Source organism: Equus caballus, chromosome 10 (assembly GCF_041296265.1).
Source record: "Equus caballus isolate H_3958 breed thoroughbred chromosome 10, TB-T2T, whole genome shotgun sequence".
Classification (NCBI taxonomy): domain Eukaryota; kingdom Metazoa; phylum Chordata; class Mammalia; order Perissodactyla; family Equidae; genus Equus; species Equus caballus.
The window spans coordinates 39,408,920-39,432,301 of NC_091693.1; the positions used below are offsets into that span (position 1 = coordinate 39,408,920).

The following is a 23,382-nucleotide window of genomic DNA, read 5'->3' on the forward strand; positions in this document are numbered from 1 at the left end:
CAATTTCTTGCAAGAAATAAAAATTCACCTTCACGTTTGGAAAAAGAAAACTTGTTTTAGAACTCATCTTTCCCTCAGTTCTTGAAGTTCCCCTCCCCGTGAGAATCAACGCATCTCTTTCCACAAGGACTCAATGTCCAGGACTCTTTTTCCTTCAGGGCCTCGATGGCACGTTCCAGCCAGCAACCGAGGGGGCGCCCTCCTCCCTCCGCGGGGCCCCGAGCCGGGCGCCCTCTCCCCGCCGCGGCCGGCTCCTCCCAAGGCGCCGCGGGGCCTTCTGGGGCTTGTGGTCCCGGCCCCGCTCGCGGGGAAGGCCGGGGCTGGCGGCGTGTCCCCCGCGGCGCGGAGCTCGCGGCCCGCCTGCGCCGCCTCCCGGGGGAGGGCGCCCGCGCTCCTCCACAGCAGCCCTGACGGCAGGGGGAGCGCCTCGCGGCCGCGCGGCCTGGGCCCGCCGGGAGCAACGCGCCGCCTCGTGCGCGCCTGGGCTCGCGCCACCCTTCGCGCCATTCCCGGCGCCGCGTGGAGCTCCGCACAGGGCGGCGCTTCTCCTTAGCTGCTTAAGTCGATCGCATCTGCACTCGAGCTTCTGCAGTGTCTGAAGCGTCAGCCCACAAGTTTGTGGGTTTCTCTGGTATGTTCCATGGCTCTGAGCATGTTCAAACCTGGCTTGACCACCAGAGTGGTCCCCGAGGCTTCCCGGAGAAGGGGAGGCCTGTGTTTTGAGGGCATGGGTGAGCTTGGCGGATCCGTTCCCCGAGCACCCCCGGTACTGGAGGAAGCGTGTACAGTGTCGTAGGCGTTAAGGAAGGGACACACTTGGTCTCCTCCCTCAAGGACCTCACAGGCTTGTGCTGCAGATGGATAGATTGATACGTAGGAAGCATTGAGGGGAAAGGGTGAAATTGCATTAGAAAGATTAGATCAAGTGCTGTGGGACAGAGAAGCTTCCTGGAGAAGGTGGCACTTTGAGGAGGGACAAGCAGCAGATGTTTGTGAATGGGGCCATAAGTGGGGAATACATTACAGATGAAGGGGTTAGTGTGAGTCAAGGCAGGAGGCTAGCCATGCAAGGAGTAAACAATATTTGAGTATGTCCACAGTGTCTAAAGTGGCAAGAAGTAAGACTGGAGAAGTAGCTTGGACTGAATTATGAAAGGCTTCCGGTAGCTTCCTAGTCTGGAATTGTAGAAGGACTTTTTGGCCCTGAATTCCATCAGGATCCATAGATTATAAGCAAGTTACTGTTTAATATTCATAAAATGCTCATAATGAAGAAAAAGCATAATAACATGGACTTTTCTTGAGCAGGGTGTATTTTTCAGTAGCAAAATTTATGTTAAATTAATTACACATGGATCACTTTCTTGGGCTTGTTTGTGTTGCCTTTTTTCTATTTAAAATCGAGAGATTTACAGTGTATTAGGTGGTTGCAGTGAGACTCAGTTGCTTGGCAGAGATTTGTGTGTTGCTGTCCACTACTCCACTTGTTTTTATTTGGGAAGACTTACTGCTTTGGAAGGGTTTTAGATCAAGTGCGGTAAAAAGGATGTATAATTTGGAACATGGATAATCTGGATGACTTTCAGAGCAGGGAAATAGAGTACAGATGACAAAATTCAGAGGCGAAATTTGGAAATGCAAGTCAGGAGGACAAATTCATGACTCTGAGTACAAGTTCCATTCGTTTTTCACGAATGTCGGTGGGAATACCAGTATTTGGAACCAGCTTTCCAAAGCCAGTATTTTGGGGGCCTTGTTAAAGCTTAGAAAATGTTACCTTAATTATGTTTTAGCATATATAAAGATGTTAGGAATCCAGTGGATATTGTGATGAAGATCAGAGAGAATCTTTTAGCTCTTCTGTGGGGCGTGTGTATGTCAAATGTACGTAAAACTCTGCTGTACAAAGACACTTGAAGCTGAAGGCCAGAGTCACAATTTAATTGAGCCAGCTAAATTACTCTGGTCACTTTGGAGCATTGTTGAGGTAAACATGCGGCTGCAGTGGGAAGAATGGATTGGAGACAGCTGAGAGATCAGTCAGAAGGCTGATGCAATCATAAAAGCAAGAGGTATTAATGGTTTGAGGAAAAAATAGACACATTTTGAGATATATCAGGTTATGGAATTGACAGGGCATGGTATAGAAAGATCATCCGGGGTCGAGCAGTGCCACCAAAGTCAGAGAGGAAAGAGTTTTCAGAGTAGAGGAGTGGTTATTAGCGTCAGATGCTGCAGAGAAGCAGAATGGGAATTTGCAAGCAGCCGTAAGTTTTGGCAATTATGATGTTATTTCAAACTTGGTAAGAACAGCTAGGTCGGGTGGGGGTGATTGGAGAGGTTTGTTTTTTTTCCCTTTCTTTTCTTTTTTATACCTGGGAGCAACCTGAGCATGAATATATATTGAGAGACAGAAGTCAGTACAGAAGGAGACGTTGAAAGAGTGGAGGGGAGATGGTTGGTGGAGAAGATACAAGGGGTTGGTAGGAATTAGTGCATATTCTTGAACATTGCTCATGGTGTATAAGGACAGGAAGATGTCGGTCAGCCCTTCGTTTTGAGGAGCATATCACAGAATAACCAGAGCTTTCTTATTTGCTAGCAGAGTGCCTAGGATCCGACTTGCTTGTCTATCCATTCGTTCACTAAGTCAGTTAGTTAACATTTTTTCAGTGCTCCTCTTGTGTGAGCCGTGGGGATTTCTGCTCTCAACAGACAGGTAGTGAGCTCAGTGGAGCTCACTTGCCACTAAGGGACGTAGACATAAAACAACTAATTAAATAAGGAATTATCCAGTTGCAATTGTGATAACTGATGGGAAACGAGTATGGAATGTCAAGAGCACATGTATTAGGGGAACTAACATGGTCAAATGGTTTCAAGGAAGGCATTTTCAAGGATAGAATGTTTAAACTGGTACCTAAAAGATGTCTCCCTTGTCACCAAGTTAGCCATCCCTTTCCCTTGCTGCCGCTCTGTTATCATCTTACTTCTGGTTGTCTTTCACTTTTGGGCTCAGTCTCCCCTCTCTTCCGTGCTTTATATGTATTTTATCAGTGGGTTAGTGGGGTGGGAAAACTTTCAAGAACCAAGGCTTTGCGAGGATCTTTCTCAAGCTAGTTATTGCTGCATTATAGTGACTAAAGATGAGCTAAGTGGCCATTTAATTTTATTCATGCTAGATTGATTCTCACTAGGGAAGGAAAAGAGATTTGGGAATGGCAAATCGATGGTCAGCCGCAGCCACCACTCAGCCTCTTAACATCCTTTGGAGGAACTACAGCCACCTCAGATCCTGTCATTTCTTATTAGGAATTTTTAATAACAGCTAATGAAAGCTAGTTTTTTTCTTTCATTTTAAATTTTAATGCTGTCCACTCAAGTGATGGGGAATAAGCATCCACTCATGTTTCTGTGTGCAGAGAGGCAAAGGTACTATTCTTGCTGTGATTTTGCATTTATATATTGCCTGAGCGTTGGCTAAGTGCTTTTACATTCAATTTAAAAGATAATCTAAAGTCACCCTTGTCAAAATTTGTTTGATGTGATTCATAGAGAAGGATCTTTTGTAAAAATGGGCCTTCAATGATGTGGAAGAACTCTGATCAATCAAAAGACTAGATATGAGCGCAGGCCCGGTGGCTCAGTGGTTAAGTGTGCACATTCTGCTTCGGCAGCCCGGGGTTCACCAGTTCAGATCCCGGGTGCGGACATGGCACCCCTTGGCACGCCATGCTGTGGTGGGCGTCCCGCATGTAACGTAGAGGAAGATGGGCATGGATGTTAGCTCAGGGCCAGTCTTCCTCAGCAAAAAGAGGAAGATTGGCAGCAGTTAGCTCAGGGCTAATCTTCCTCAAAAAAAAAAAAAAAAAGACTAGGTATGATATGAGACAATGTGAAGGTCATCTGAAGAAAGTTAGCTGTTAATAGAAGACATTAGCCACATGATACCTGCTTGTTATCTGCCTTTGCAATGAAAGAATTAAAAAACAAAAACAAAACTTTTAACAGTAGAAATACAATGCTGCAGGAAGCCAACCCCTCCTGTGACCTGGTTTGTAACTAGGGCGCCCAGGGATGTTTTATGAGTGACAGTAATGTCTTTCGATATATGTCCTTAAAGCATTAGGTTTTATTTAGAGCAAGTATTGGCAAACTTTTTCTCTACAGGGCCAGAGAGTAACTATTTCAGGCTTTGAAAACCATATTTTTTCTGTTGCAACTACTCAGCTCTGAAGTTGCGACACAAAAGCAGTGATCGACGATACAGAAGCAAATGGGCATGGCTCTTTCTATAAACCATGTTTTATAGAAGCAGGCCCTGGAGATTCGGCCTGTGGGCCATAGTTTGCCCACCTCTGATCTACAGCACGCCTGAGAGTCCTTTACGGAATGCGGGCTGTACGATGGGAACGACTGATAGTCAGCTGAAGGCTCCATGCAGGCAGAGGTGCACTTACCTTGTTGACTGATGTATCCCCGTGTCTGGCCTTGTGCCCGGCAGGTAGAAGTTAATTAAGTACATCTGTTGAATAAAGGCATGAGTAGCAAGGATATCCAATGGAAAATTCCCTCAGGTAGGCTGGTTGCTTCTATATTCAGATTTTCAGGTCCTATCATGTGTATTCTATGGTACTACTGTTTTGGGTAGAGCAAAGAGTGCAGCTGAGTACTTAGTTCCGAGAGCAAATCCAGGGGATGGCTGAAGAATGAAAAAGAGCCAGTGTGATAGAATGATAGAAACAATAGGCCTGTGAATCTCCACCTAGAAGAATGCATATCGCATCCTTTGGAAGGGACCTGAGAGAGAATATATTCCGACCTCTCTCCCAGACTAGGCCCTTCCTTGTTTGCCCTCTGTTTCATGTGGCTTTGCTAGCATTTGTGCTGGATATCGTCCATGTGGCTCTCTGGGTCATCTCCCCACCCCTCCGTCCTGCAGGTTCGCCCAGGCCCTGCTCCCTCCACAGTCCTGAGGATGATCCTGTAGGACTCAAAGTCGTCTCTCCTGTCAGGTGGTGTGCTCCCTACTGTGCTCTCTCTCCTATCTCTGGTGACTTCTCCCTCCTCTCATCCCTTTAGGCCTTGGGGACGTGAAGTGTGCCTCTGGGACATTGTGTCACCCCCTTAGGTTGCCCACACTTGTGGAAACGGTCTCTTTAAACTCGCCTCACGTTACCTAACTTGAGGTGTCATTTACTTTCTGCCTGGACCCTGGTGGATCTAGTATTCTTACCACTTTTTCGAATACATCTTTTATTTGTCACTGAATGTCCCCCAAAGTCAGTGACTATGGCTTCCACTTCTTATAATCATAGGCTCTCAGGGTGAAAATGGTCCTGGAATGTGATCTATTTAACCTTTCTGCTCAGACTTTGGGTACCTTCTGCCCCATCCCTATATTGTCTCTCTGTACTCGAACGCCTTCCACGATGGGAAACTCATCACTCCTAAAGCTCTCTCACATGTCTTTAGACACATCTGACTGACAGAATATGTATACACAACTCCATCCACTGTCCTTGTCCTGTTCCTTGGGCTTTCATGGAACAAGTCCCATTTACATTTCATTCCTCTGTTCTTCAGACAGCAGGTTTTGAGTTCCTTTACCATCTCTATCTGTTTAAAATGGGGTGCCTGGAACAGAATCTCTGTTTCCATGTGTGGTCTGATCATGCTGTGTTGAGCTGAGCCTGGTAACTTTACCTGGAAGGCTTACTGCCTCCCATGAGTGTGAGCAGGGTCAACACCTCCTCCTTCCTTGCTTTGCAAATGTAAGGGAGGACAGGATCCCACCCCACTCCACTCTCCCCACCTCTGCTGATTTAAGCGTCACATGTCATATGAACAGTTGTCTTTCATGATGATTTTTTTCCCTGTTATTGGATTTATCTCTGTTTAAAGGCTGTTTATCAAGGGAGTAAAGTAGTTGACAAATTGCAGATCTTTAGAGGGCTATGTCTGCTACCCAGTTTTCTTTTGCTTTTTCTCAAAATATCAAAAGTACCCTAACCATCTTTTGATTATTTTAAGGGGCACTATTTAAAGTATTTCGCTGAAGTTTTTGTTTAGGTTTCAAATCTGAACAGCAGATATTAGCAGACTCATAGATTTTTTAGTATTTTGTTCCCTTTTTCTAGACATTTTATCTGTGCTTATGCTCATCACTATACCTCTTGCATTTTGGAAATATAACAAAATATATTGAAATGCACTATTTTTGATTGATATTCAAATTGACTTTAAGGAAATGTTCTGAAGTAGGTTCTTAAGTATACCATTTATTTAAGTCAAGTTTTATATTGAAAGTCTAATTTATTTTTTAACAGGCCTCCAAAATATCTGCCAGCTTCTTTCATTCTTCCTTCTGATTTATTCCAGGAGCTCAGTCCCCGTTTCATTTTTGATTAGGTTGCTTTCACCATGGCAGAACTCTGGGAAATAAATCCTCTTGTATTTAATGTGTGCTTTGGTTTCATCAGGATGAATAGAAGAATGAAAACAACCCATTAGAAAGTAATTTTGATTGTCGGAGAGAGATATGACTTTCTTAATCTTTAATGTAATTATTAGGAAATATATTTCAGAGGCTGCTTGCTAGTTGCTCCTTTTCCCATGCCTTCCTTCTATTTTCATGAATATCTGTCTCTTGCAAGATTAGAAAACCAAACAAAACATACTTGTGATTCTTTTCAAATTCCCCAAAATGGATTTTGCAGTAGCTGATTGTTTATGATCCATTCCTTTTTATCTCTTAGAACAATAGTAGGAGAAAGCTACTTTCTTTCTCTTCTGAACTGTTTGTATACTTTATCTAATGTTGTATTATTCATGCATTAGTTTGTATTTTATTTATTTTCTTATTTGTCTGCCTCCCCCAGTGGAGGAAAAGCCCTGAAGGAAGGGGCATTCCTTATCTCTAATGCCTGGCAAAACCAATAAATGCTGTCAAATGTTTGTTGACCGAATATAAACTTCTCATGACAATCTGACTTTTTATAACAGTGCAAAAAACACTTAGGTAGTTCTTAAGAAGTTACTGCTTTCTAAAAAGTTATTTCTCTTATAGATATTGCTCCTAAATAATCCATTCTTATGAAGATTGTTTTGTCTTCAATTAAAAAAATTCGTCTACCATCCATCATTCATCTATTGATTTGATAATTACTCAGCACTATTTCGTCTATATGATGAATAAGTTTAAAAATTGCGTATATTTCTGATACACTCTGTTCATCAAAATCAGATTCCCAAAACCGAAATCGTGATACTGTAGAAGCTGCGTGCATTCTGGTAACTAACTCTGGCATAACAGCAGACAGCAAATGAAGCAAGCATTTCAGCTTGAAGACCCCACAGTCCATTTCATACTAGATTGCTGCTGTGAAACCCTTTAGTGATAAATAATAGACAAATTCCCAGTATGTTCCAAAAATGTGACTACTGCGTGAGATCACTGAGAAGGCACTGATTCAAACTGCATGGCAGGAAGCTGGCCTCTTCAATTATTAATGTGCCTCCCTCGTTTTCATCACTCATTGATAAAAAGCTAAGGTTCAGTAAAGAATTAAGGAAACAACTTCAGAGAATAGTTCAAACGGTTGGAGTAAATATTTTATCAGCATCCTTTTGTACATTTTATACTTTCCTGTAATTTTAGTGTGTGTTTCTGACTGGGCCCCGTCACTTCACCAACCTAATATTGGCATCATATTTGAGTCTTCCCTCACTTTCTCTCCTTCTTTCCGCCTGGGCAGCAAGCCCTGCCGTTTCAGAAGCATCTTTCAGAGCTCCCCGTATTCTTTGTGCACACTGCAAGTCTGGCGGTGTTCTCCTTCCAGCCCTTCCTTACTGCCTGGGGTCAGTAGTCCCTGTTTCCTTTCCACACAGCCGAATCCTCTTCCTAACACCCCAGGATCCCTTCCCGCATCCACCCGGAAGACTCTGCCTGTTTCCTGCCTCCACTGCAGGAAGTTCAGACTCCTCCGCCTGACTGTCAAGATCTCAACTTCCCTATCTTCTGTTATTTCCCTTTATTCCCTGAAGTGCCTTATTCTTTAGCCCAGGAGATCCTGCGCTCTTCCACAGGTATCTGTGTGCCGTCTGCTGTGTGCTCTTCTGGCCCCGCATCTGAAGCGCTCCTTTGCCCTCTGTCTGCCTGTCTCGGTTCTCCTCATCCCTCAGAGCTTCTGGCCCGCTCCGAAGCCATCTTCCTCCTCTTCACGTCAGCCACACGTGTCTTCCCTGAGTTCTCAATAGACTTATCATCAGGCCCACGCGGAGGCACAGGCTTCGGAGACAGTGGGCCTAGGATTGCATCATGGCCACCTGCTAGTCTCAAGTGGACCAGGCATTGCCTTGAGTGTTTACTGTGTGCCAGATAAAGTTCACAGGGGTCACGTGCCTTAAATAATTGAATCTCCTCAGCAACTTTATAAGTTAAGTACTGTTTTGATTCCCATTTTATAGATGAGCAAACTGAGACACAGAGAGGTTGAGGAACCTGTCTAAGGTCACACAGCTAGTAAGGGGTAGAGCTAGGAAGCCTGGCTCCTTAACCTGCTCTCCTAGACCCTTTGCTGTTCTTGCCCCTGCGAGACATATTTGAATGATTTTTCATGGGGATTTTTAGGGTTGCTTGATGTGCAGCATTTTTGGACAGTGCTTTTGGAGTTAGCGTGCCTGCGTGTGTGTGTGTGTGTGTGTGTGTGTGTGCACAGGTTGCTGTGGTGATAAGCTGAGGTGGGTGTCAGGCTGGGCATAAGATGACCACGGGGCAGTTCAGGGAGGCCCACTTCTACCCAGGGTACACTTAATTCCTACTCCCAAGCCCCGGAACTGTATTGTAGAAAGAACGTGTGTAGAAAGATGAATGTTAAAAATACAGTTCCAGGGACCGGCCCGGTGGCGCAGCAGTTAAGTGCACATGCTTCACTTAGGCGGCCCGGGGTTCGCCGGTTCGGATCCCGGGTGCGGACATGGCACGGCTTGGCACGCCATGCTGTGGTAGGCGTCCCACTTATAAAGTAGAGGAAGATGGGCACGGATGTTAGCTCAGGGCCTGTCTTCTTCAGTGAAAAGAGGAGGATTGGCAGCAGTTAGCTCAGGGCTAATCTTCCTTGAAAAAAAAAAAATACATTTCCATCAGTTGTTAACTGGATAGACTTGAGAAAGCTACTGTCTCTGAACTTCAATTTCCTTAGCTCGAAACAGTGCTCCTACGTTCCATACCACAGCATCCTTAAACGAGGTAATAAAGTGAGGCCCTGAATGTGAAGTGAATGCACAGTGTCCAGTATGCAGAGGTGTCCAGGAGATGTTTCTGGTTCCCTTTGCAGCTCCATCCTCCAGCCAGGCTCTTGGCTTCTCGTGCTGGCTGATGCCTTTCCCTTTGTCCACGTAACCAAGCAGGTCCTCATTTCCATATCATGCAGTCTCCCTAACTTCTCCTGTCTTCCCTTAAGTACTGTCTTCTTCATGAAGCGTTCTGTGATCCCTTAGCTGGAATTAGTCTCTCCTTTCTGTGAACAGTGTCACTCCCCGCCCTTTGTCATAGTCATTCATGCACAGTATCGCTTAATCTTCCCACTGAGCCCCGTGCTAGAAATAATTCAAGATGAAAGCATAGTCCAAGCCCCTGATGAGCTCACTCACTGTCTAGTAGGGGAGAGAGCCCCGTGAATGGCTGTTGATACTGCCTTGTGTTAAGAGCATTTCCAGAGTACTGTGGAAGTGCAGATCAGGGAGCTGTTAACAGAACCAGGGCAAGGATGGAGGAGGATGGATCTCCAGGACTTCAGACAGGGGCAGTTGAACTTGGCCTTGAGGTGAGCAGAGAGTCTGCAGGATGGGGTTGGGGGAGGGTCTTTTTGTCAGAGAAGGAGCCTCCTGGACAAAGGCTCCCAATCAGGAGAGCGTGCCATGGTTTGGGAGCAGCATGAGTCCTTGGTGGCTAGGCTGTCCATGGGCCGCGAAGGCCGGTGGAGCTAGAGAGGCCCCAGTGTTTCTGGTTCTTAACAGAATTAGTTGTGTGACTACAGATCTAGCTGAAAAGCAGTTTTGAAAAAAAAAAGATTTTTATTTGTTTCCCCATGGTGTCTATCTGATCATCACTGAGACCTGACCATTCAACTACTTAATACCATCTCAGGTGGTGTTAAGACGAAGGGTCAATGGTTGTAACTGATTGTCTTCATTGCAAAACTGGAGGTTTAATACCAGGTGTCCAAAGAGGGATTTGGACAAATCAGAGAACAATCAGAGGAGGCTGCCAGAATGGAAAGAGGCTCAATATTATGATGTTCTGAGAAATGGGTATGGGGGATTTGCAGGGAAAGAGTGTCATCGCTCACTTCACATCTTTGCAGGGTGACTCGGAAAAGTGAGCTTTATACTGTTTTGCTTTGAAAGATTGTCCTAGGATTCGTAAGCAGAGGTTATAGAGTGTCTGGAAGGAATTTCTAAGGACTGATCATTAGTTAATCAAATTTTCAGTACTGTAATGTCCATGGAGACTGGGTTGGACTCCTGATTCTGTCATTGGGTAACAGACTCGATCATTCCTACTGACACGAAGCTCTTAAGAGTCCATAACTTATATTCAATATAGTTTTGGTGTTAAATAGATTGTGTTATACTTTAAATCTGTTAAAATAGATTATCTGTGCCAAGCTATGCTAATTTAGTGTGCCCATATGGTAGACCGTACAGAAAGATGGTAAGTTTTAGAGTCAAGTTGTATCTTCATTTCTTACTATGTGAATGAGCAAGTTGTTCCCTGAGCCCCTGTTTGCATATTGATAAAGCAGGGATAATAGCAGATATGTCACAGGGTTATTGGGAGGGTTGCACATGATGCTGGCTATAAATCCATACATATGCTGTTGTAACATACCAATACTGTTATTGAGAGTATTTTTTCTTTTTCTGTAGTGTATCATACTATGACTTTCTAAAAGCACTGAGCATCCTACTGCAGAAATAAAATAGAGTGACATTGTCTGAAAGTGGAGGCTTCCTTTTATCATTCAGGTCCATTCTTGAATGTTTTCTCGATGAATAATAAACGTCAGTTTATCCAGAGTGACAAAAGAGTGATGGCAAATTAATCTAAAATTGTAACCCACTCTCCACCATCTAGAAGCATCTCCAGATTCCAGCATACAGATGCAAGTTTTTATGGTTATTTCTCCTTCATTTTCTATTAATATAGACACATATGCATAAAATACTTGACCCTGATAAGAAATATCTGTAATTTAGGGGCCAGCCCTGTGGCCAAGTGGTTAAGTTCGTGCGCTCTGCTTTGGCAGTCCAGGGTTTCATTGGTTTGGATCCTGGGCGCAGACATGGCACCGCTCATCAGGCCATGCTGAGGCTGTGTCCCACATAGCACAACCAGAGGCACTCACAACTAGAATATACAACTATGTACTGAAGGGCTTTGGGGAGAAGAAGAAGGAAAAAAAAGAAAAAGATAAAAGAGAAGATTGGCAATAGTTGTTAGCTCAGGTGCCAATCTTAAAAAAAAAGTAATTTAAAAGTAACCATAGGCTTTCTAGTTTAGCTCCCTAATTTTGAAATAGAAAGCGTGTCTGTGTGTATACATACACATGTACACCTGAGTACATATGCACACAATAAATACAGGTGCAGATTGTTAATTATTCTTTCTCATGCTGAAAGATTCTGAATTTTTAATAGTTGTTTCAATTAAGAAAATGTTTTTTCTTTCACAAGTTTTAAATTGGTGCCTCAAATGTTTAAAAGATGAACTTTTGTGCATGTTTCCTGGTAAAGAGAGACAATCTGACCTCATTAGGCTAAGAGGCTAAGTGTTTATTATTGCCATAATTGTTAGTATCATCATGTTGTAATTTACTATGCTGTAACAATTCAGCTTTGGACATTAAACTCTTCTTGCCACTGAATAAAGGAGTAAAGACAGAGATAGAGAAACAAATCTGCACACATTTTATATATGTGCATTTTGTCCACATGCTCCCAAACGCACATATCTGTGTGAATTAAGCTTTACGAGCTTTCGCTGTGTGCCAGGCACCGTGTTAAGTACTGTACGTGGGTTATCTTGTTTAATTCTCTCAAAAACCCCCATGAGGTAGCTTCTGTTATTTGCTTCCTTTTTCAGATAAGCAAACTGAGGCTTATAGAGGTTAATTGTACAAAGCTTGTAAGTGGTGGAGACGATTTTAACTAAGCTGTCTGACTTCACAGCTGGGACTTTTAACTGCCACAGTGCACTGCCTGGGTGCTTGTGTAATTGTAGACTCAGAATTGGAAAGACATCCGTCAATCCACGTAGCCTTCACATCCGTGCTGAAATCTATCTTCATCTCAGACAGATGGCCATTCGGCCTCTGCTTGAGTAGCGCCAGTAACTGGAGTCTCAGAGCTTCACAAGACAGCCCATTCCATTCACTGTTGGACAGCTCCTACGCCTAGATGTCTTATTCATCCGTTTATTGGAAACTTGTCTCTGTAATTTCTATGTACTGGTACTAGTTCTGCCTTCTGGAGAAATATTGAACACCTCTCTTCCCCCTTCTTTGTGGGAGCCTTTCAAATGCTGTGCTCCTCTGGGTCTTCTTTTCAGCAGTTCCACGTGCAGTCTCCAGACGCCTGACCATTGCAGTCAGCCTTGTTGATGGTCTAGCTTGATCAGTCAAGTTGCAGTACAGAGTTGGACGCTGCGCTATGGCAGTTGTGCTATGGAAAAACTGGACTGAGCCATTAACACCTAGGTTGAAGTGTCAGCACTAGTGCTTACCGTGTGATCTTGGGCATGTGGTACACAGCTGAGCCTCAGACCCTTATCTGTAGCATAGGCATAATGCTACCCTAATATATAGCATTATTGCGGAAGTCAGATAAGGTGGTGCTGGGGAAAGTGCTCTACGCATCACAGCCCCTACCTCAGGCCTGTCAGCTTCCCTCTCCTGGGCCTGCTCTTTCATGCTCTTCCACATCAGCATAACTTGCTCCCCCACCTCCCTTTGTATCTTTCCTCAAGTCATTTGCTAATTGAGGCCTTTCTAGACCCCACTTTATTTAAAATTGCAACAATCCTTTACCTTATCTCTCAGTCCTACATGAGTTAATTTTCTCAGCTGTGTTTATCACACTTTCACATACGTATGTTTTATTTATTGATTTTATGGCTCCCCCCACTAGAATATAAGCAACGTGAGCTCAAGAATTCATCTATTTTCATTACTGCTGTATTTTCTGGACGTAGCTGGTGACCAAAAAATACTTGTTGAATAAATGCATGAATTACCATCGTATTTATGTTTCTGATGTGATCTGACCATCCAAAAGCAAAAGATGCTTCCCAGTTTTTTTCACAGAAGTACAGCTGGTAAATTTATGAATTGTTCTTTTGGTATTTCAATTTCATAAATTAATGGTCACTTAATTTCCTTGTGCTGCAAGGGTGTTTTCTGACAGAACTATTATCTGAGCTGGATTCCGGGAGTGAAATACTACAATTCTCAAATTACAAATGTTGCTTAAAATGGAAAAATGTAGTTTATCACTGGCTTCAATTTCTAATGACTCAAGGTCACAGTTTGCTGGGTAATTGCATACAAATGTTTATTTTAAAGTAACAAAAAATCATTGAATTTCCTGTTTATACGCTCACCGTAGCTATTCATCATCTTGGTTTGATTGACAGTGTATGTTACAGCTGCAAGACCTTTCTCTCAAATTGATCACAGCCTCAGCTAGTGGACTGACTCTGTATTAACACGTGTTTGGAGTTAGTGAATGAAGGGGTGTTAGCAGGGCAAGGGAGGCAGAAATGCAGGTGTATGTAGGCCCTGCAAATAGGAGATTAAGTAGGGCCAAGGTGGGCTGGAATCTCAGCTGGCCTTCCAAGCATGAGCAGATCTAGGAAACGTGTTGCCTGCCTGGACAGAGTTATCAGCGTTGGATTAGGAAAGCTCATCCATCTACTCTAAGGAGATGGTGGGGTTAAGATTACTGGGAATGCAAGGATTGCCTAATTTCCAGACTGATTGCTGTCTTTTGTGGTTTAATGACTTGCATATTGAGTCCTTAATGGACTAAAACAACTGAAGTCAGCAGAACGTCTCATTGTAACAGGTGATCTATCTACTGGCGGGTTGAGAGGGAGGAATCTCCTCACGGCAAAGAACGGTCATGGGATGTAAGAACAAAATAAAGAGACACACTCTCCTTACTCAGGAGAGCTGACTCCTGACCTGTGAATTACTGACACATGCTTTTCCTTGTTCAGTGTTTGCACCTCTCTCCAGACCCAATGATGCTGTCAGCACTTAGTGCTGTGCCAAACTATTCTGAATTTAAATCTGCAGAATCATATTTGGCCAGAGTACCTGAAAAATCCCACAGCTGCTTATTTAAACTTATTTTTAATTTGCTGTAAAATGTATTTTAATCACAAAGGAGCTTTCAGCAGAATGCTATAAATCTATCATTGCTAAATACCAAAGCATTGCAAATGTCCTTGGCATGGGAGAATAATGACTGAACAAATGAATTGCTTATTTACATTCTGTTTTAAATGGGAAGAGGCGGCATGTTTTAAAAGAACCTGTATTTGTAGTAGATGTATGAAAATGTCTTTATTTATAAGATATATTGGAATGATACAGAATAATTTCACTAGGGACATCACGGAAAAAGGTCAGTGTAAACTTTAGTTAATAACAGCCATCATGATAGGAGCTTTTGTTAAGTAAACAAATGCCCTTGTCTAGGGAAGTGAACATTTGGGTACAGAATTAACTAATTTTTTTTCTAGTTACACCAGAACTGCATTTGGATTCAGGCTTCCTAATTGGGTGTCAGGGAAGACATTGGTCAATATAATGGTTAAACTAATAAAATTGGGCAGGAGAGCACAAAATTAGGAATTATGTGGTTCCAAGACTCATTTCTCCCCTTCAAATAAATAGTAGTGTAATAGCCTAGCTGTAATGGTGGTACCAGTCAGTACTAGTAGTAATGAAAATAACTAACAATTCTCGATTGCTTACCACGTGCCAAGTACTGTCATATGTGCTTTTCAACCATGATTTATCGTAGTCTTTAAAACAATCTTATGAGAATGTTACTAATATATTTTTCGTTTTATGGATGAAACGAGATGCAGAAATTACTCTCATTCAGCTGGCAAAGGGCAGAGCTGGGTTCAGCCTGCAGGCCCTCTGTTCTAAAGTCTGGGCCTTAGTCCTTCTGCTATCCAATTCAATGAGAATATATCTACTTACTCAGACGCTCTTGGCTCTTGGAGGTGTTGGTGGAGGAGTGAAAAAGGGGAACACGACGTAGCCCCTGACCCCCCAGGAACTTAATCCTACCAGAGAGAAAAGACAAGAGCGCATCGTTGTTAAGAGCCAGAATCAGTGGTTCAGGTGATGAGTACTCCCCTAATTGTTGAGAAAAGGGGAAATCACTGTGGGCTGAAATGGTTAGGGAAGGCTTCCTGGAAGAGGTGGACTTCAGCTTTTGCCTTAAGAGCTCAGTAAGTTTTTGCCATGACCTCCTTTAGTGTGCAGGTTCTTATAAGAATTTTATGAATGGCACCCTAATAAAATTCTAGCCTTGTTTATCTGTAAGAGTTTTTTGGCACTTTAAAAAATAGTTCAAATATGCGTGTGTACTTTGATGTTGCAAGTCATTTCTGACAACGGATATAATTTATTGCTCATCCCTTCTAAAATGTGGAAGCAGGTGATACTAGCTTATTAATGGTGTTTTCTGTGTAGATGTGGAGGAAAGAGTTCAGGGAGGTATTTAGGAAGAACTGAAAGGTGGCGTTCTGCTGCGAGAGAGCAGAGCTCTGAAAAGACAGCTTTTCTCCCTTCCTGGTCACATCCACAGTAAATGCTTCCTTCCTTTAGCAGTGGCTTGGGCTTGGCTATATTAACTATGTGAATTCTTTATTCAAATCTCATCTTTAGGCCCTTGTTTTTAAATCACTTATAAGAGCATTCAATCATTCCAATAGAAAATAAAACCTTTAAAATACATATATGTTATTGCATTTTAAGACATACAAAAATGCATAAAGAATATTGCAGCAAATACCGGATCTTTGCAAGCCAGAAGAAACCCTTCCGCTTTCTGATTTCACACCCCCCTTCCCCACAGAAGGAATTATCACATTTGGATACATTTGGAATGTATCACCTCATGCATTTCTTTGTAGTTTTGCTACAAGTGGTTATATTGCTAAGCAATATATAGTACTTTTTATATTAATGATATAAAATCATATGCATTTTTAATTCTTGCTTTTTTCTTTTAACTATGAAATTCATTCATTTTGATGTGTGTGGCTTTAGTTCGTTCATTTTTTATTGCTTAATAGTATTTGATTGCGTAAATATACCACAATTTATTTAGCTTTCTTCTTTTAACAGGTATTTAGATTATTTGTAATTTTTATTACAATGAAGGTGTGAACAGTTTTGAACATGCCTCTTTGCATATATATGTGACAGCCTTTCAAATATTGGCATACTATTTTCGTACTTTTTCTGACTTGCTTGTTCATCTCTTTTGCCCATTTTTTCTAATGGATCATCTTTATTGATTTATAGACATTCTTAGATGCTATAAATATTCATCCTTTATTGTCTGTGTGTGTTGAAAATACCTTTGCCTAGGCTCTGGCTTACGTTTTTACTTTTCTGTGGTATCTTTTGATGAACAGACTTTTGAAATTTTAATGTGGTAAAATTTGTCATTTTCCCCTCTTTATCGTTTATATCATATGTGTAGTTTAAGAAGTCTTCCATGTTGAGGGAATAAAATTTAATTTAAAAGTGCTTCTTAAAGCTAAACATGAAAATATCAAGCAAGGCCATTTTTTAAAAAGTTGAGAGTCAAAATTAGCTCACATGCAGTTAATGTATCTTTTGCCTAGTTTACTCAAAACAGAGCCCACTATTGTAACATAAGTACTGAATGTATAAATCTTCTCTTCAAACTCAATACCTTGATTTATAAAATGAAAATTTAGGGAGGGGAAACCATGGATAAAAACACCAGTATTCACAGAATTCTGGTTATCCGTGTATTTACTAATAAAAAATTTTCCTTTACAATAAAGTGTTCATTCACACACGTGCACATTCATTGCTGTACAGAAGCTCATGGTACCTGTGAGTGGTTCTGAGGGGCTCTTGTGAACTGTAATGAGGGTAGAAGCAGAGGCTTTGGGTACAGTTTCAGTGGAAGGACCCTGAGGTGTTTCATTCTTATGACTGTGCAGGGGGCCTTTTCAAGCTTCTCTTCTTGTCTTTTTTGATGTTTGATCTAGGTTGAGCAGTGATTTAATGGCCTGAGTTAGACAGTCATGGTTGAGCCAGGCCAGATAGAGCTTATCAGCCATCCAGCTTAGTGGCTGAACTGCCTTTGACAGCTTGGGTTGTCAGTGTCCAGAATTCCTGAAATCTTCTTATCTTTCCTGAAACCACTCACAAGTACAAGGACTTATATGGAGAGATCCCTTAAAAACATTGGTCTATCTCTTGATGGCTCTTAATCTATCTATCATCATGGTATCAATTATTTGTTTTATCTTCATTTTATCATCACAGTCATAAATTGCAGCTATGCTTTACTATGAAATGGTTCTAGTTGTTGTAATGATTTACCATTAATAATAAAAGTTAAACTACCACTGGATTTCAGAAGAGGATGAAAAACCCCAATGAAGCCCTGAATAAGATTCTCAAGTGATATTTGGGTGCTTTGTAGTAAAGCGGTGATGTAGTTGGATGTCGGCTTTACACATTCCAGGCATTCACTTTCTTAGAGACCCATTGAATATGAGTTTAAGAGCTTTTGGGTAGGGAGCCGAGAGGTTAGGGTGACCCCAGGGTGTCATCCTTTGTACTCTGACTTTAATTAAATCTCTCATCAGATTTAATTATGCCAGGATTACCAGGGAACACATAAGGAATGCAAATTAGCGGGCCAGTTCCAGACCTACTAAGTCAGAAACTCTGCTGGTGGAGCCTGGGAGTCCGCGTTCAATGAGCCCTCCAGGTGGTCCCAAGGCAGGTGCAAGTGTGAGAGCCACTGAAGTGGGATAAAGGAGGAGGAAGCAGTAAGACTGTTGCCTTTTGGACTACCTTGTGTTCTCTGCATTCGTGAAGAGTCACATTTCCAGGGATTGCCCTTTCTTGGCCTTCCTTTCTCATGTTTTTCTCACAGCAACAGCCGTGTGTAGTCAAAGTGGGATGCAAGTGGATATTTTCTTTCGTTTAACCTTCCCTCATGTTCCTCCTTTAAGGGATTTGCCCTTGTTACTTACTATCAGAAGGAAAAGCATTGGATCTGCTGGACTTCTGATAGTTTGTTTTCACGCATGCACAAGTTTTGAGGGAAACCATAAAAATTTTGAGGGAGCCCCTCTGCAGATGTCTTGCTCTGTACAGTGCTCTCCTCTCTGGTACCCTGTCTGGACCCATTCTTGTATCTCTGGCCTCTGAATTCCCATCTCAGTTCCCTGAGACCTTCAGGCTCTGTTGGATTCCCCCTCCTGTTGTGGCCTGAACTGCCTTCAGACACTGAGCTGGCGCAGTGTGGGGCTCACCTTGTTTCCCTTCTCTAGGAATGATAGTCCTGCACTGCTTTCTGCCCAATGTTTGAAAACTGTTGTTTTATATTTTTTGTTTTGCTTTCTAGTTGTTTATGGTGAAGTGTAAATCTGGTACTTTTAAACTCCATCTTTGCTAGGAACTTATTTTATTGAGGTAAAATTTACGTATAACGAAATGGAAAATATTAGGTGTACTATTGGCGGCTCTGACAAATTAACACACCTGTGTATCCCAGCCTCGTATCAAGATATAGAACATTACCATCACCCTAGAAATCCCTTTATTTTTCTTTCCTGTTAATCTCCTTCCCCATCTCCTAGACAAAACATTATTTTTTCTACCATTGATTAGTTTGTTCTAGAACTTTATTTAAATGGACACTTGAGTATGTACCCTTTTGTGTAAGTCTTTATTATTCACTCAGTGTAGTGTTGAGATTCATCCCTGGTGTTGAGTAGGGCCGTAGTTCATTCCTTTTTATTGCTGGGTGGTATTTCATTGTCTGGATATACCAAAATTTGTTAGTGTTTCATTGTATGGATATACCAGAATTTGTTTATTCATCCTGTTATTGATGCATACATGGGCTATATCCAGTTTTGGGCTATTATGAATAAAGTTGCTATGGACATTCTTGTACAAGTGTTTTTGTGACATATATTTTTCTATCTCTTGGGTAAATAAGTAAGAGTGGATTTCCCGGGCTATAGGGAGATGTGTGTTCAACTTTCTAAGAAACTGTGAAACCTTTTGCAAAAATGATTATGTCATTTTACATTCCTACTAGCTGTGTATGAGAGTCCCAGTTGCTTCACACACTTCTTAATTTTAGCTCTTTTTGTGGGTGTAAAGTGGTGTCACACTGTGATTTTAATTTGTATTTCTCTAATAAGTAATAATGTTGAATACTGTTTCATGTGATTACTATTTTTGTAGCTTCTTTTATGACATATGTCTTTTGACCACTTTTTAGTTGGATTGTTAGTCTTTTTTCTAAATGATTTATAGAAATTCTTCATAGAATTGTATCCAAGTCCTTTGTCAGCTATATGTATTGAATATTTCCTCCCAGTTTGTCATTTTGCTTTTCGTTTTCTTAGTGATGTCTTTTGATGAGTAGCAGACTTAATCTTGATGAAGTTTAATTTATCAGTGTTTCTCTAATGATTAGTGCTTTTTATGACTTCTCTAAATAATCTTTCCCATCTCCTAATTCATTCTGTTTTCTTCTAATTTCAGTTTTTACACTTAGGTCTATGATTCGACTAAATTTAATTTAATTTTTATATAAGATCTAAATAGATGACATTGCTCATTTTTTCCATACATTTAACTAATTGCTCTAGCACTATCTGTTGAAAAGACTTTACTTTTCCAGTTACCATGGTGCCTTTGTTGAAATGAATTGACTGTAAAAGTGTGGATCTAGTTCTGAACTCTATTTTATTCCATTTATCTGTGTATCTGTTTTTATTCTCATACCACTTTTTCTTGATTGCTTTGTCTGTATATTAGCAGTTTGATTTTTCCAGGTTTGTTCTTTTTCAAGATTATTTTGGCTATTTTATTTCAGTGTAAAATTCAGAATTAATTTATCAAGTTCTACAATGAAGTTTATTGGAATTTTCATTGGGATTGTGTATATAGGTCAATATGAGGAGAATTAAGATCTTAATAATATTAGGTCTTCCATTCCATGAACACAGTATGTCTCTTAATTTATTTAGGTCTCTAATTTTATTGGACAATGCTTTATAGTTTTCGAACTAAGAAGTCTTTCACAACTACTGTTAAATTTGTAATTAGTTTTTTAAAAATCTAAGTTAAATTGATTTTGTATAGATATAGATTTTTGCATATTGACCTTATGTCCTGAGACCTAGCTAAATTCACTCATAAATTCTAGTAATTGTTTATTTGTTATAAGATTTCTTAAGGTTTTCTATAGACATTCATGCTGTATATTAAGAAGGAGAATTTTACTTCTTTCTTTTCAATCTATGTATCTTTTTATTTCTTTCTGTATTCCACTGTCTGTTATCTCCAGTAAAGTATTTAATAGGAATGCAAAGAGTGGATATCCTTGTCCTGTTTCCAGTCTTAGGGGTTAAGCATTCAGTGTTTCATTATTAAGTATAATGTTTTCTGTGGATTTTTATAGATCTTTATCACAGTGAGTACTATGTTCCCTTATATTCTCTTTTTGTTTTTGTTGGTATACGAAGGGTTTTTTTTTAAATCATGAATCAGTTTGAATTTTTCAGATGTTTCTCATGAAACTATTAAGACGATCATATGTTGCTGTTTAAATAGTTTATTCTGTTAATATGTTGAATTACAGCAATTGATTTTTGAGTGGTAAACCAATCTTGCATTCTTGGAAAAACTCTCCTGGGTGATTTTGATTATTGTTTTTATATATTGCTGGGTTTGCTTTGCTGGTATTGTGTAAAGGATTTTTGAATTTGCGTTTATTATATATTTTGGTTTGTATTTTTTTCCCTTGCAATATTTTTATAAATTTTGGTATCAGAGTTATCCCAATATACATATCAAATTGTAAAACTAGTTGTGATGTTCCTTCTTTCTCTGTTTTTCACAAAAAGTTTGTGAGGTTTGTTCTGTCCTCCCTCCTTTATTTTTGGAAAGATTTTGTATAAACTTGGTAAAATGTCTTCTTTCATCGTTTGCTAGCATCCAGTAGTGAACCCGTATGGGAGTGGGATCTTTGAATGAGTGTGGCGAGGTTTGTAATAGACATTCAATTTCTTTTATAGGTATAGGGCTACTCAGAATTGTTCGTCTTCTTTTGTTAGTGTTGGTCGGTATATTGTTTTAAGAAATACATTCCTTTCATCATAAGTTCACAGATTTATTAGCATAGATTGTTCGTAATTTTGTCTTATTACTGATTTAATTGCTAGAGGATATATAGTGAAATCCCTTCTGTTATTCCTGATCTTGGTATGATTCATGTTAATTTCTCTTTTTTCCTGATAAGTCCTTCTAGACATTTATCAATTTTATTAATCTTTCTTTAAAAGTAACTTTTGCCTTTTTAATTTTCTTTGTTTCGTATTTAGTTGTATTCTGATTATATCTTTAAAATATCCTTCCTTCTGCTTCCTTTGGCTTTAATTTGCTTCTTTGTTTAATTTTCTAAGGTGGAAATATATGTCATTGAATTTAAACCTGTCTTCTTTTATAAAATAAGTATTTGAAGCTGCAAATTTTTATTTATAAGCTGTTTTGGCTTCCTCCTTCAAATTTTGATATGTTGTGTTTTCATTATCATTCAGCTTGAAATATACTGGATGTTACATTTATAAGTTTTTGTCCCTTATTTTATTTAAAAATGTGTTATTTATTTTCCAAATATTTGAGGCATTTCTTAGACATTTCTAATTGTTTTTCTTGTGGTTAAGAGAACATGTTGTGTAAGATTTCAGTCTTGGAATTGAATGAGAATTGTTTTATGCCAGCACATGAGCTGCCTTGTTAAATGTCCTGTTTGAACCTGGAAAGAGTATGTATACACCTGCATTTACAAGGTGTAATGGGCACAGATGCTGATCAGTTCGAGATGCTTGGTGGTATTTTTCAAATCTTTTATATCATCAGTATTATTATTCAAAGTCTAGTTATTCTATCAGTTACTGAAAGAAGTGTGTTAAAATCTTCACACGTAACTGTGGATTTCTCTCTCTCTCCCTTCAGTTCTTTCAATATTTGCATCATGTATTTGGAAGCTCTGTTATTGCTGTTGTGTGCATATGCATTTAGGACTGTTAATCCGCATGATGAGCTGACCTTTTCTTATGATTATGAAATGTTCCTCTGCATCTCTGGTAATATTTTCTTCTCAGGAAGTTTCTTTTGTCTGCTATTGATATAGCCATTCCAGATTTCTTATGTTTGTTGTTTGCATTTTCAATTACTTTTAACCCATCTTTGTCTGAAAATAATTACCTCAGTCTACATGTTTGCAATTTAGGCTTTCATACACAAATCAAATAACTTAGGTAGAGCATTTAGATAAAAGTTTTCTTTTGAGATAAATTACCCAATGTATGTGTAAATTAATAATTTTCTTTGTTTTCTTTATTTCAGTAAAATTTGTATGGAGGTAAAACCCAATTCTTACAATTTTCTTATAGTAATTGAAAGGATAGATTTAGGCATAGAAACTATGATGAATTAACAATCTGCATTTCTTTTATAGCATGAGCTATTTTGGGAAATTCCTGTGGTTTTAAACCAATGACTTTAATTGATTACCCTGGAGTAAAACTGGACCAGTGATGCAGCCTAAGGCTAGTTACTGTTGTTTGAGTGTTCCATTTATAAGATGAAATAGATTGATATTATTGTCAATAAAAGCCCTCTTTCATGGTCACAAGATAGCATTAAAAAAGGTTCTAGAAATTATTAATGCAAATGACATTACTGAAGAAAAAAGACTCCTGTGCAGCTGCTGTGTTCTGCCTATGCTTTCCAGGGGCACCAAGGTTTAGGCCTGGCCATGATGTCATCATAAGGCCAGTTCTTGGCTATCGGGAGTTCGTTTGGGTTGGTAATCTCAGGTTGGTCAGATCTAAGTTTTCAGCAGGAAGGCAAGTTCTGATGGGTAGGAGTAATGGGGAGTTTGGAAGTTTGGTGTAGTTGCCTGGGGCAAGTAGATGACAGGTGTTAGGCCACAGGATTGCTGATGCTTTTGACCTGGAATGGTTCCTGTTACATGGATGGAGGTAGGTACTGG

The 23,382-nt window shown here is 40.3% G+C and overlaps 1 protein-coding gene across 5 annotated transcripts in view; it reads left to right on the forward strand.

The window, feature by feature from the left end:
- Positions 1-286: 286 nt before the first annotated feature.
- Positions 287-23,382, forward strand: part of MEI4 (meiotic double-stranded break formation protein 4) — a 235,672-nt gene continuing 212,576 nt past the window's right edge. For 2 of the 5 annotated variants that reach the window (XM_023650678.2, XM_023650677.2), the window contains exon 1: positions 413-631. The gene's annotated coding sequence lies outside the window, so the exon portion shown is untranslated. Of the gene's footprint in view, positions 632-23,382 lie in introns of all 5 variants that reach the window. The other 3 variants (XM_005596799.4, XM_070225167.1, XM_023650676.2) reach the window with 3 other exon arrangements.